This window comes from Bos taurus, chromosome 20, assembly GCF_002263795.3.
Source record: "Bos taurus isolate L1 Dominette 01449 registration number 42190680 breed Hereford chromosome 20, ARS-UCD2.0, whole genome shotgun sequence".
Taxonomy (NCBI): Eukaryota; Metazoa; Chordata; class Mammalia; order Artiodactyla; family Bovidae; genus Bos; species Bos taurus.
The window spans coordinates 59,176,865-59,192,075 of NC_037347.1; the positions used below are offsets into that span (position 1 = coordinate 59,176,865).

At 43.7% G+C, this 15,211-nt stretch overlaps 1 protein-coding gene and 1 non-coding gene across 2 annotated transcripts in view; one reads left to right on the plus strand and one right to left on the minus strand.

The window, feature by feature from the left end:
* The window catches only part of DNAH5 (dynein axonemal heavy chain 5), a 332,322-nt gene that overhangs the window by 18,042 nt on the left and 299,069 nt on the right, over positions 1-15,211 (plus strand). The window lies entirely within an intron of this gene.
* On the minus strand, positions 10,802-10,912 carry LOC112443063 (U6 spliceosomal RNA). Its single transcript, XR_003031338.1, has one exon. It is a non-coding gene; the product is annotated as a U6 spliceosomal RNA (small nuclear RNA).

Consider the following 15,211-nt stretch of genomic DNA (forward strand, 5'->3'; position numbering starts at 1 on the left):
CTTGAATTTGGCCTCTCGGTTTTGTTTTCCGGTGACAGACAGGCTTCTCACTCACTGTGTGTTCATTTTTACTCCAGGCAAAAGCAGTCATCATTTGAGAACTCCCACTGAAGCATCCTATTAAATTCTCTCATATTTGGTGGATAATGAGGCATTAAACTTCATCAGTTGCTAATAGGCCCTTCCTTTCATTCTCTTGTGTGAGAAGTCGATTGCTGATACCTTCCTACAGCAGCGCTCAGGGTAGCCCACTCGTTGGAGGATGAATTGCTTTATATGTCTTGTATCCAGTTGTGTCCTATTGCAGCTTCAGTTACCCAGAAAGGAAACCAGGAATTTTTCATCTCTACCATATTCAGCTTCTAACCTGACCATGTTGTGAAAAGCGCTCAGTCGTGTCCACCTCTTTGCGACCCCATGGACTATACAGTCCATGGAATTCTCCAGGCCAGAATACTGGAGTGGGTAGTCTTTCCCTTCTCCAGGGGATCTTACCAATCCAGGGATTGAAGCCAGGTCTCCCACGTTGCAGGGGGATTCTTTACCAACTGAACCACAAGGGAAGCCCAACTTGACCATAGACCTCATTTAAAGCAAGGACATCTTGGAATGGCTTCTCTAAAAAATGCAGAGCCTGGTTGTGGATTTGTCTTACCAATTTATTTGGGAGTGCAATCCCAGGAAAGCACGTGTGAGGAGAAAGCGGAGTGAAGTAGGGAAAGAAAGAAAACCAACGCATGCATGCATGCTAAGTTGCTTCAGTCGTGTCCAGCTCTGTGTGAACTTATGGACTTGTAGCCTGCGAGGCTCCTCTGTCCATGGGATTCTCCAGGCAAGAATACTGAAGTGGGGTGCCATGCCCTCCACCAGGGGATCTTCCCGACCCAGGGATCAAATTGCATCTCTTAGGTCTCCTGCATTGGCAGGTGGGTTGTTTACCATTACCGCCACCTGGGAAGCCAGAAAACCAATAGGAACATGTGTAATGTAGTATGTCCCAAATTATTTCCAGGTAAAGTCTGTTGGGACTGTCTGCCACGAGGCAGCCTGGACCTAGAGCCATGCAGCAGTGGGAGGGGTGGGCGGTAGGGGTGGATTGAGGTGGGGGGAAGTGGGGTTGGGGGGAGAAGGAGAGCTTATCTCATGTTACACTTTCCCGCTGTGAGCGTTTGCTTCACTGACATGAATTCCTTTGCTCTTCTGGTTGTGCATTTTGGGTGACAAGCAGATTCCAGGTGTCTCGTGGCAACAGGGAACCCCAGGCAGGAAGTGAGAGGCACACCGGCTGGAAATGAAGTCAGAGCTGCTGTGGGCTGTGTGTATGCAAAGGTGGTCAGTGCTCACCCAGAGATGTCTCAGAGCCACAGTCGGGGCAGGACATGGTCCAGGGCCTCAGAGACAGATGAGGCCAAACACATGAGAGGTGGTGCAGGGAAGCGTGGGGTGCTGTGATCTTGCATAGTTTTTACCCCAATCCCTGCTCACAGGAGCCCATCAGGGAACTCCGTAAATATTGGTCATGGATTTTCATTAGTATTGTTTTTCAGTCACTAAGGCATGTCTGACTCTTTTGCAGCCCCATGGACTAGTAGCCCGCCAGGCTCTTCTGTCCATGGGGTTTCCCAGGCAAGAATACTGGAGCAGATTGCCATTTTGTTCTTCAGGTCATCTTCCCTACCCAGGGATCGAACCCGTGTCTTTTGTACTTGCAGGCAGATTCTTTACCACTGAGCCACCAGGGATTTTAATATATTTTCTAGTAAATGCTTCCTGCAGAATTTATCATTCCTAATCATGTGTTGATTAGGATCTTTTTGGTTGGGGAAACCTAAACCAATGAAACCAGAGGAAGAAGAGGGGCCGGAGTGGCCAGGGTGGCCTGGGGAATCACAGTGTGGGCAGCAAGGGGACTGGGTCTGAGAAAAGGGCAAGAGTCAGTACCGGCAAATATCTCTCCCAGACTCCTGTCTCTGCTGAGGAAGAGATTCCCTCTTCAGGGAAAATCTCCCTCTTTTGTCTCTTAGAGCCTTCATCTGATTGGATGATGCCCACGGACATTATGGAGGGTAATCTGCTTTCAGTTCAGTTCAGTTCAGTTCAGTTGCTCAGTCTGACTCTTTGTGACCCCATGAATCGCAGCACGCCAGGCCTCCCTGTCCATCACCAACTCCCGGAGTTCACTCAGACTCACATCCATCGAGTTGGTGATGCCATCCAGCCATCTCATCCTCTGTCGTCCCCTTCTCCTCCTGTCCCCAATCCCTCCCAGCATCAGAGTCTTTTCCAATGAGTCAACTCTTCGCATGAGGTGGCCAAAGTACTGGAGTTTCAGCTTTAGCATCATATCTTCCAAAGAAATCCTAGGGCTGATCTCCTTCAGAATGGACTGGTTGGATCTCCTTGCAGTCCAAGGGACTCTGAAGAGTCTTCTCCAACACTACAGTTCAAAAGCATCAATTCTTCAGCGCTCAGCCTTCTTCACAGTCCAAGTCTCACATCCATACATGACCACAGGAAAAACCATAGCCTTGACTAGACGGACCTTTGTTGGCAAAGTAATGTCTCTGCTTTTCAATATGCTATCTGCTTTATTCAGAATCTATTGATTAATTTGTTAATCTCATCGAAGAGATAGCTTCACAGCGACATCTAGACTAGCATTTGACCAAATATTTGGGTTCTGTGTGTAGCCACATTGACACCTAAAACTCACCATCCATCAGTGGGGAAAGGAGTTGATACCCTCTCTCATGAAGGATGGTACTTGGCCCCACGAGCATCAAAGCTGCACTCGCTTTCTCCCCAGTTCTCAGATTTCCCCTGGAGCTCGTGGGGGGCCCCTTCCCCTGAGACTCAGCCCTGAGCCGTGATTCAGGGCCTGAAGCATCATCTGGAAGAGCTGCCTTTCTGTTCTTCCCTCCCTGGTTCTCCCCTGCGACCCTACACAAGATTCGTTCTTCTCCGTTGACCGAAATAAGATAATGGGAAGAAAACCCCTAAAATCCTTATGGAATCACCTTTCCTGAGGACTTCCCCAGCTCGTGTCAGACATCCATATGGACTCAGATGTTTCTGAATCCCATTTGGCCTGGGCTGAGACCTGGGATTTCCATGTGAGGGTTTGAGCTTTTTTTCCACCTTCACAGGAGAATTTGGAGCTACTAGTCTGGCTATGAACCAGAGAGGCAAGAAAGCGGGAAGGATTTTTTTTTTCTTTGACTACTATCATCTTTCTTTTATTATTGGAGTATAACTGCTTTATAGTGTTGTGTTGGTTTCTGCTGCACAGAACAGTATATGCATATACATATATGAGCCATATATACAGATATGTACTGTATACATAGTATATATGTATACATATATCCCCTCCTTTTTGAGCCTCTCTCCCACCCCCACCCATCCCAACCATCTAGGTTATCACAGAGTACCGAGCTGAGCTTTATGTGCTAAACAGTAGCTTACTACTAGCTGTCTATTTTAAAAGCGGGAAGGATTTAGGGTTAGGAGATCAGTCCTGGGTGTTCATTGGAAGGACTGATGTTGAAGCTGAAACTCCAATACTTTGGCCACCTGATGCGAAGAGCTGACTCATTGGAAAAGACCCTGATGCTAGGAAAGATTGAGGGCAGGAGGAGAAGGGGATGACAGAGGATGAGATGGTTGGATGGCATTTCACCGACTCAACGGACATGAGTTTTGATAAACTCCAGGAGTTGGTGATGGACAGGGAGGCCTGGCATGCTGCAGTCCATGGGGTCGCAAAGAGTTGGACACGACTGAGCTGCACTGAGGGATTTAGCCAGGAAAGAGGAAATGAGGAGGGGAGAGAGAAAGGCTGTGGAAGGTCTGTGTGTGAGAAATCCAGGGACAGCTTTGGGGTGGAAGCAAGTGGAAAAGCAGAAGGAGAGGCTTTGAGAAATGTTGCTATGGGTTATAAATCTAATCCTCTTCCATATTCCTGGAGATAATGCAAGCAACAGTTAGACTTTTTGAAAACCACATTTGGTTTTCAATTTGGTTATCTGATCCAGGACTCAGATACTTTACGCTGGATTCCACGGCTAGACAGAGCCCTGTGAACCCTGAGTTTTTAGTTGGGGTTACTAGCGTCTTCTTGCCTGGAGAATCCCATGGATGAGGGAGCCTGGCAGGCTGCAGTCCAGGGAGCCTCAGAGTTGGGTACAACTGAGCTGGAGTGCATGCAGTGCAGTGAATGAGTCATCCTATTAAGACTGCTAACGAGAGCGACACTTTATAATCAAACATTTATGAATGCCCCCAAGCTTAGCAACAGATTGCTTGGGGAGTAGCCCCATCTTGTGGAGAAGCCTAAAAATATTGGGTTGGCCAAAAACTTAGGGGTTTTCTGTAACATCTTATGGAAAGACCCAAATAAACCTTTTGGCCAATCCAATATTTCAGTGTCACACTGCTCAAGGTTAAGGAATTGAAGCAAAATGCATTTGAGTTTTAATATTATTACCCTTTTGAGAACATACCGTGAACTTTTATGTAATTGGACCAGTACCTTTTCTGTGAAAAACAGCTATTTTTCATAGGTGATGAAGTCACTTCAGCAGGTGATACTGAGTCTAATTGCAATAACATGTTTAAAAATGTCTAGATGACTCACCTTTAGTTTCCCGTGAAAAGCATTATTGTCGGCATTTAATTCACTTAATGTGAGTTTTAAGCAAATTGAGGCTGAAAGTGCTCATGATTACCTTGGACATGAATAAAGATTCCCATTAAACTCAAAGAGGCCGAGTAAACCATTGAAGGATAGAGCAATGAAAGAGATGGATGCATGAGAAGGTTGGTGTTATATGGTTAAGACTTCCTTTGTTTTTCTACAAGTTTAATAACGTTCTGAAATGCAGCAGAAGCCTAGATTTTCTTTCTCTAGGTGTGGTTAGTGTTAAGGAAAGGGCTGAGGTAGGATGCAGAATCGCTTCTTACTAGAAAAATCTGAGACCAACTCTTTACCTTCATATGTGCAAAAAGACCGCATACAAGGAGCCCTGAGTTCTCATCCTGGCCGGTCACCACCTGCCTCCCTCATCAGGAGGAACCGACTTAACTCCAGGTACCAGTTTCCTAATCTGTCCTGTGAGGAAATCAACCTTGTAAGATGCCACCTTACAGGTTGAAGAGTAGAAGCAGACCAGATGCGTTGCACGATGCTTAGGAGGAGAAGCAAAAGTGACCTCTGCTTCCGAAGAGGCCCCTCCTTCGGGGGGGGCCCAAGAGAGAGGAGGCAGTGCCTGGTGCCCAGGTGTAGGTGGGGATGTGAACTCCCTGCTATCAGAACCTACCTGTGCCATCAGGACCCGGTGGACGGTCAATGCAAAATCCTACATTTTTGATCTGAAGGATCAGAAAACACTGGATTTATGATAGGAATTTCAGGTCCTGTGGGCACTTGGAGTTTCTAACCGGCCATTAGTAAGCCAGGCACTGTTTCAAGAAGAGAAGACTTATTTCCAAAGTGAGCAGGGGAACTCTGCTATGATTTTCTTCCCAGAGCTCTATGGACCACATAGCATCTTTCCCAAAAACTTCAAGCTGGGTCAGGGGGTAGAAGGGGCTCCACCAGATGGCGCTGTGTCTTGCTCTGGGATCCCCGCACCCCGACTGGAAGCCTTATATGTTACTATGTCTGTGGCAGGAGCAGTGAACCCCAGTATGGGATCTGTTGCCTCCAAGATCCAAAGAGGCTCAACAAAACCTGTGCTTCTTTCTAGTTCAGGAAATTATATTTGGAACCGCAGCTGTAGTTAAAAGTCAATTCCTGGTTAAGCTTATTTTGTGTCATTCAGTGCTTCTCACCCAAAAGCAGTTCTGTCATTTGGTCCTCCTTTTTTTTGGAGGGGTGGGGAGGAGGCGCTGGTCATGTAGAATCTTAATTCCCCAACCCGGGATGGAACCCATGTCCCCTGCAGTGGAAGCATGGAGTCTTAACCACTGGACCACCAGGTTAGATATGCACAAAAACACCACTCCATTTTAAAGGTGCTTTTATCAAGTGAATGATCCTGAAACCTTGGACACACAGGAAAATGTGAAAATTAAAATTAACTCGTGAAAATTAAAATGTCAAGTTTTGAAAAATTACTTTACAGTGGTTGGACAGTCTGTTTAATTCCAGGCTAGTTCAACCTGAAGAAATTACAGCCTGGTTTTTGGCAGTATTTTGGTAATAATGATAGATGAATTCACAAGTTTTATGTAATTGTCTGCAAAATGCATAGGAACATAGTTATAAAGTATGTTCAAATCTATCAGCAACTCTGTTATTTTTGTATTTGAAATGACATTTATATTTGCTAATAACATTTAGATAGAGAAAATAAAAGTGATTCCATTTTAGAAACAGTGAAAAAAAAGTTGTTTAAAATAATTCTTCTGTTTGTGGTTAAACCACCAGCTTGAGACACAGGGTCATTTCTTTTAAAATTTCTTTTCCATTTTTAGAGATTGCTTTTTAAAACAAGTTGATATACTGTGTTTTATGATTATGTGTTGAACCATGATAAAATCTAGACTACAAAATATGGTGTGTTTAGAGATTTCTAGTTTTGTTTTTTTTTTTAAACTTTAAAAGTTATTTTATTTTGAAATAATTTCAAACTGACAGAAATTTCAAGAGTAGTTCAAAGATTATCCTCATATCCTTTAGTGTTATCTGTAGTTAGTGTTTTGCCTTATTGGTGTTATTGTCCCTCTTTCTTAATCATTAAAACATTTTTTTATTGGAATATAGTTGATTTCCAATGTCGCATTAGTTTCAGATATACAACAAAATGAATCAGTTATACATGTATCTATTCCTTTTTATCGTCACCCTGCTTATTTAACTTATATGCAGAGTACATCATGAGAAACGCTGGACTGGAAGAAACACAAGCTGGAATTAAGATTGCCGGGAGAAATATCAATAACCTCAGATATGCAGATAACGCCACCCTTATGGCAGAAAGTGAAGAGGAACTCAAAAGCCTCTTGATGAAAGTGAAAGTGGAGAGTGAAAAAGTTGGCTTAAAGCTCAACATTCAGAAAATGAAGATCATGGCATCCGGTCCCATCACTTCATGGGAAATAGATGGGGAAACAGTGGAAACAGTGTCAGACTTTATTTTGGGGGGTTCCAAAATCACTGCAGATGATGACTGCAGCCATGAAATTAAAAGACGCTTACTCCTTGGAAGGAAAGTTATGACCAACCTAGACAGCATATTCAAAAGCAGAGACATTACTTTGCCAACAAAGGTTCGTCTAGTCAAGGCTATGGTTTTTCCTGTGGTCACGTATGGATGTGAGAGTTGGACTGTGAAGAAGGCTGAGCACTGAAGAATTGATGCTTTTGAACTGTGGTGTTGGAGAAGACTCTTGAGAGTCCCTTGGATTGCAAGGAGATCCAACCAGTCCATTCTGAAGGAGATCAGCCCTGGGATTTCTTTGGAAGGAATGATGCTCAAGCTGAAACTCCAGTACTTTGGCCACCTCATGCGAAGAGTTGACTGATTGGAAAAGACTCTGACGCTGGGAAGGATTGGGGGCAGGAGGAGAAGGGGACGACAGAGGATGAGATGGCTGGATGGCATCACTGACTCGATGGATATAAGTCTGGGTGAACTCCAGGAGTTGGTTTTGGACAGGGAGGCCTGGCATGCTGTGATTCATGGGGTCGCAAAGAGTCGGACACGACTGAGCGACTGAACTGAACTGATTCTTTTTTATATTATTTTCCACTTTAGTCCATTACAGAGTATTGAGTAGAGTTCTGTGTACTATATAGAAGGTTATTATTATTAGTTTCCTATTTTGCACTCAGGGCTTCTCAGGTGGCTCAGTGGTAAAGAATCCACCTGTTAATGCAGGAGACATGAGTTCAATCCTTGGGTTGGAAAGATCCCTTGGAGGAGGAAATGGCAACCAAGGATATCCTGGAGTGTGAAGTCAAGTGGGCCTTCAGAAGCATTACTATGAACAAAGCTAGTGGAGGTGATGGAATTCCACCTGAGCTATTTCACATCCTAAAAGATGATGCTGTTAAAATGCTGCACTGAATATGCCAGCAAATTTGGAAAACTCAGCAGTGGCCACAGGACTGGAAAAGGTCAGTTTTCATTCCAATCCCAAAGAAGGGCAATGCCAAAGAATGTTCAAACGACACAATTGCACTCATTTCACATGCTAGCAAGGTCATACTCAAAATCCTTCAAACTAGGCTTCAGCAGTATGTGAACTTCTAAATCAGATGTACCAGGTGGACTTAGGAAAGGCAGAAGAACCAGAGATCAACTTGCCAACATCCGTTGGATCATAGAAAAAGCAAGGGAATCCCAGAAACAAATCTACTTCTGCTTCATTGACTATGCCAAAGCCTTTTACTGTGGATCACAACAAACTGTGGAAAATTCTTCAAGGGATGGGAATACTAGACCACCTTGCCTGCCTCCTGAGAAAACTGTATGCAGGTTAGGAAGCAACAGTTAGAACTGGACATGGAACAATGGACTGCTTCAAAATTGGGAAAGGAGTATGTCAAGGCTGTATATTGTCAACCTGCTTATTTAACTTCTATGCAGAGTATGTCATATGAAATGCTGGGCTGGATGAAGAAGCTCAAGCTGGAACCAAGATTGCCGGGAGAAATATCAATAACCTCAGATACACAGATGACACCACCCTTATGGCAGAAAGTGAAGAAGAACTAAAGGGCCTCTTGATGAAAGTGAAAGAGGAGAGTGAAAAAGTTGGCTTAAAGCTCAACATTCAGAAAACTAAGATCATGGCATCCGGTCCCATCACTTCATGACTGATAGATGGGGAAAAAATGAAAACAGTGACTGACTTTATTTTTTTGGGCTCCTGAATCACTGTGGATGGTGACTGCAGCCACGAAATTAAAAGACGCTTGCTCCTTGGAATAAAATCAATGAGAAACCTAGACAGCATATTAAAAAGTAGAGACATTACTTGGCCAAAAAAGGTCTGTCTAGTCTGAGCAACTTCACTTTCACTTTTCACTTTCATGCATTGGAGAAGGAAATGGCAACCCACTCCAGTGTCCTTGCTTGGAGAATCCCAGGGACAGGGGAGCCTGGTGGGCTGCCGTCTATGGGGTCGCACAGAGTTGGACACGACTGAAGTGACTTAGCAGCAGCAGCAGCAGTCAAAGCTATGGTTTTTCCAGTAGTCATGTATGGATGTGAGAGTTGGATCATAAAGAAAGCTGAGCACTGAAGAATTTATGCTTTTGAACTGTGGTGTTGGAGAAGACTCTTGAGAATCCCTTGGACAGCAAAGAGATCAAACCAGTTCAATCCTAAAGGAAATCAACCCTGGATATTCACTGGAAGGATGGATGCTGAAGCTAAAGCTCTAATACTTTGGCCACCTGAAGTGAAGAGCCGACTCATTGGGAAAGACCCTGATGCTCGGAAAGATTGAAGGCAGGAGGAGAAGGGGATGACAGAGGATAAGATGGTTGGATGGCATAATTTATTCAATGGACATGAGTTTGAGCAGTCTCTGGGAGATTGTGAAGGTCAGGGAAGCCTGGTGTGCTGCAGTCCATGGGGTTACAAAGAGCTGGACATGACTGAGCGACTCAACAACAACCAGTATTCTTGCCTGAAGAATCCCATAGACAGAGGAGCTTGGCGGGCTACAGTCCATAGGGTTGCAGAGTTGGACATGACTGAGTGATGAGCATGCATGCATGCATTTTACATTTAGTGGTTTGTATGTGTAGAGAAGGAAATGGCAGCCCACTCCAGTATTCTTGCCTGGAGAATCCCAGGGACAGAGGAGCCTGGTGGCCTGCCGTCTATGGGGTTGCACAGAGTCGGACACGACTGAAGCGATTTAGCAGCAGCAACAGCAGCAGTAGTGTGTATGTGTCAATTCCAGTCTTCACATTTATTCCTTCCCCTGGCCCCTTATCCCTTGGTAACCATAAATTTGTTTTGTACATCTATGACTGTACTTGTGTTTTGTAGATGAGTTCATTTGTACCCCCCACTTTTTTTAGATTTCACATATAAATGATATCATGTGCTATTTGTCTTTCTGTATCTGACTTACTTCACTCAGTAAGACAATATCTAGGTCCATCAATGTTTTCGAAAATGACATTCAGTTCAGTTTAATCACTCAGTTGTGTCCAACTCTTATGACCCCATGGACTCCAGCATGCCAGGCTTCCTTGTCCATCACCAACTCCCAGAGCTTGCTCAAACTCATGTCCATCGAGTCGGTGATGCCATCCAATCCTCTCATCCTCTGTTGTCCCCTTCTCCTCCCGCCTTCAGTCTTGCGCAGCATCAGGAATTATTTTGTTCTTTTTAATGGCTGAGTAACATTACACTGAATATGTGTACCACATCTTCTTTACCCGTTCCTCTGTTGATGGCCATTGTTGCTTCCATGTCCTGGCCATTGCTAATAGTGCTGCAGTGAACATTGAGGTGCGTGTATCTTTTTGAAATATGGTTTTTCCCTGAGTATATGCCCAGGAATAGCATTGCTGGGTCACATAGTAGTTCTGTTTGTAGTTTTTTAATGAACCGCCATCCTGTTAATTGTCTGTATCAATTTATATTCCCACCAACACTGCAGGAGGGTTTTCTTTTCTCCACATCCTCTCCAGCATCTATAGTTTGTAGATTTTTTTTTTATATAGCTTTGGGTAGTATAGTCATTTTCACTATATTGACTCTTTGAAACCAAGAGCTTGTGTCACTCTCCGTTTGTTGGTGTCGTCTTTTCTTTCATTAGTATCTTGTAGTTTGAAAGCATGCAACACTTCATGAATTTGTGTGTCATTCTTGTGCAGGGGCCATGCTGATCTTCTTGGTATTCTTCCAGTTTTAACATGTGTGCTGTCAAAGTGAGTGAGCAATAGAGAGTTCTAGTTCTCCTCCCTTGATAGGTAACTTTTTGATTTTAGGTTTTGGCTTATCTTTCCAGAGTTTGATTTTAAAAATGTAAGCAAGTACATGAGCACGCATGCATCTGCCCATTTCCTTCTGTTTACACTGAGAGTGGCGTACGACTCACTGCTCTGCACTGTGCCTCTCTCGCCTGTGTCCGTGAGGTCGCACACGGCAGGATATAGAGGCCTCCCCATGCCTCTTCCCTCCACTGCATGGCTGCGTCATGGTTTATTCACACAGTCCCGCATTGAGGAACATTTGGATTGAGCTTTAACACTCCTGGCTCCTTACTCTTTCCTTGGAACGCTTTTGCTCTGAGTTGCAGTACACTCCTCTCTCACGGCTTTCCTGCTGCTTTCTGACTGTTCTGTTTCTATCATTTGTTCCTGTCTCGCAGCTCACACACTGAATCTCACTGTCCCCATGCCCTGCGTCACCTCTAGTCTCACTTTTTACCTTCTTCTTGGGGGAACTAATTTACATCACTATGATTTTTACTCTGATGACTCTTAGATCCGTATTGTTAAGCCCCTATTTCTTTTATGAAACACAGATTTACATTTCCCAATTTTCATTGGAACATTTCCTTCTACATGAATATTTTTTTAGAGACCTCAAATTCAATATACCCCCAAGTGAAGCTCATCAATTTCCCCTCCAAGCTACTCATCTTCACTGATTTCTTATCTCAGATAATAGCTTTACCATTTACCACATTGTTCAAATGAGAAATTTTAGTATCTCCTTCAGATCATCTTATTCTCCACTTCTACTCAGCCACTGGGCTCTGTCAGTTCTGTCTCATCTTCATTCCTGTGGCCACTGCCTTGGTTCAGGACCTTCAGTCAGGTGCCCTAGTTTGGGACTTAAAATCTGGGGGAAGTGGTACAAGGTCAAGGGTGTGTGTGGTGGTACCTGAGGCAGCAGTGAGAGTCAGGGGACCTCTGGAGACTGTCACATAGTGTGACATATTTTGCTGATAGTTGACCTCCAGCATCTCTTGGTTCCCATCTAATTTCTGAGCCTGATCATCTAGGCTTCCTGTCTATCCTCTGTGTTTTAAATGATTCTGATAGATTCCTTTTCTGTCATTTATTCAGAGTTGATTCTGGTTGTTTGCAACGAGGGGTTCTGGTTGATCCAAGGAGTAATTGGAACAGTTGAAACATAAGAGAAGAAGAAGGCTGTGGTGTCATCAAAATGGCAGAACACGTGGGCTCCCTGCTCTGGGGCCTGACCACTGAGGTGATGGATGCACCGCCAGAGCCACTGTGATGGATGTGGCATTCCTCTGGGAGGCTGGCCAAGCAGCTGCTGAGACAGTTTTTCATTCGTTTCTTTGTTCTTAAACTCCCATTACCTCTGACAAAGTCTGTGTCCTTGACCAAACTTTTGTCAGGCTCCTCTGAGCCCTCTCTGTGACTCCTCTGCCTCATTCCTGGTCCAGGGTTTGGCCTGGAAAGCCCAGTTTTAGCAAGAATCCTGCTAAGCCAGCGTAGAAAGAATCCCCCACCCTGGATATCTAATCAAGTTCCTCTTACTAATTTTCTATCCAGTGACCCCTGACTATTGCCTATAAACTGCCAGCTACCCATTGCTATATTTAGAGTTAAATTCGTTCTGTACTGAAATCTAGCTTCTTTACTGCAGTAGCTTGAATAAAATCTGTCTTGTCGTTATAACAAGTGTCCGTTGAAGTTTCTTATTGACACCTGTGTTTATGAGTGTTTTCTGTTTCTTGCAATTCAAAAAGAATCTTGAAAAACACAAGTGTTTTGTCATATTAAAATTTAAGCATACTGAATGTTTTATTACCAACTTATTGCTTTCTAAGGAATAAAAACATTTTATTTTTGTTTTTTCTTGGATTCACTTTTCCTGTGAAAAACTTAAATGATGACATATAAATTAGAAACTATTATTTGGTAATATTCCATTTGTACAAAGGAATTCAGGTGCGTATCTGTTATAGGAAAAAATATACATACTGCCACATGCTTTGAATTCAAAGTAAAACATTAACAGATACAAATAAAATAATAAATGCAAATAATAAAGTCTTTAAGAATCGACTTTGCTGTAGAGGAGTACTCAGGGTCAGTGTCAATCAGGTCACCTTTCTTGGAGAAGGTAAGTTGTGAGTCAGCTGGCAAAGGAGTTGAGGGTCAAGGATTAGTAGAAATAATGGGCGAAGCATCTTAAAAAGAGGACTTATAATGCTTTGTTCTGGACATGGACACTGTCCACAGGCTTCTGACAAGTCAGTTTACCTTTCTGACTATGTTTCCTCATTAGAGTCCCGATTTTCTACACAGACCTTTATATTCAGCTATATCATGCAGTGAGCCCAGGTTTGGGGGTTCCTTTCCTAGAGAGAGTAATGAAGAATCTTGATAAAGCACATCTAAAATTCCAGAAAGGGGAGCTGAGAACCGGGTAAAGAATGAGAAAGGAGACGTGGTAACATCACCTCCAGTTCTCATCTGTTCTCTGTGCCTGGATGCACCTTTTGGCCTATTTCTTCTCCCAAGCACTTGTGGGCTCCAGGGATTTGGGAGCTCTAAGGACTTGGGGTCTCTGAAAAGACCTGCCCTCCAGGCATGAGGAGGCAGAGACCTGTCCCTGAGTGGGGGGTGGTTTGGCCAAATCAGCCTGACTAGGCCACCCCTCTCCTAACTTTCTCTGTCCTACGTTCCTGGGGGATACAGGGAGTGATTGCATTCTCTTACATCTTTCTGTTTTTCAGTCCTCTGGTGTCTTTAGTGGGATTTATTACATTCCAACAGAGAAGGCAGTGGCACCCCACTCCAGTACTCTTGCCGGGAAAATCCCATGGACAGAGGAGCCTGGTGGGCTGCAGTCCATGAGGTTGCTAAGAGTCGGACACGACTTCACTTTCACTTTCACTTTTCACTTTTATGCATCGGAGAAGAAAATCGCAACCCACTCCAGTGTTCTTGCCTGGAGAATCCTAGGGATGGGGGAGCCTGGTGGGCTGCCGTCTATGGGGTTGCACAGAGTCCGACACGACTGAAGCGACTTAGCAGCAGCAGCAGCAGCATTACATTCCAAATGGCCTCTGTTTGCAGCTTGGAGTTCTGAAACGATCTAGTAGTAATTTAAAAGAAGCTTTTCTAAGCTTTAAAGCAGTTGAGAGACATAAAATTCCTTCATGATTAATTTCCTATTTACAACAACTTTTACAATTTTTACAGTTTCCTATTTACAACAATTTACAATAATTTACAATTATTGTTATCAGTTGTGACTTTTGTTGTTTCTGTGTTTGAACAAATGATTAATTTTGTTGACCATTTATAACACTTTAAAAGACTGATGTTACTAGGGGAGTATAAGGTATAACGTATTTCTATTAAGGCATTCTATTAGAACATCTTTTTATTATGGTTTTTCTGTTAATGTTGTCTGGTTTTTTAACAGGTTTTCCTTATTTTACTTTAGGACTGTTTTTTAGTACATAGCGACTCATTTGAAAAGACCTTGATGCTGGGAAAAATTGAGAGCAGGAGGAGAAGGGGACGACAGAGGATGAGATGGTTGGATGGCATCACTGACTCGATGGACATGGGTTTGGGTGGACTCCGGGAGTTGGTGATGGGCAGGGAGGCCCGGCGTTCTGTGGTTCATGGGGTCTCAAAGAGTCAGACACGACTGAGCAACTGAACTGAAATGATACCATACACTTATAGTGGATTATACTTTTTATAAATATAAAATGTTTCAGTTAGTTCAGTCACTCAGTCGTGTCTGACTCTTTGCGACCCCATGGACTGCAGCATGTCAGGCCTCCCAGTCTATCACCAACTCCCAGAGTTTACTCAAACTCTGTCCATTGAGTCGGTGATGCCATCCAGCCATCTCATCTCTGTTGTCCCCTTCTCCTCCTGCCTTCAGTTTTTCCCAGCATCAGGGTCTCTTCTAATGAGGGAGGTCTTCACATCAGGTGGCCAAAGTATTGGAGCTTCAGCTTCAGCATCAGTCCTTTCAATGAATATTCAGGACCAATTTCCTTTAGGATGGACTAGTTTGATCTCCTTGTAGTCCAAGGGACTCTCAGAAGTCTTCTCTAACACCACAGTTTGAAAGCATCAATTCTTTGGCGCTCAGCTTTCTTTATGGGCCAACTCTCACATCCATACATAACTACTGGAAAAAACATAGCATTGACTAGACAGACTTTTGTTGGCAAAGTAATGTCTCCGCTTTTTAATACACTGTTTAGTTTTGCCATAGCTTTTCTTCCA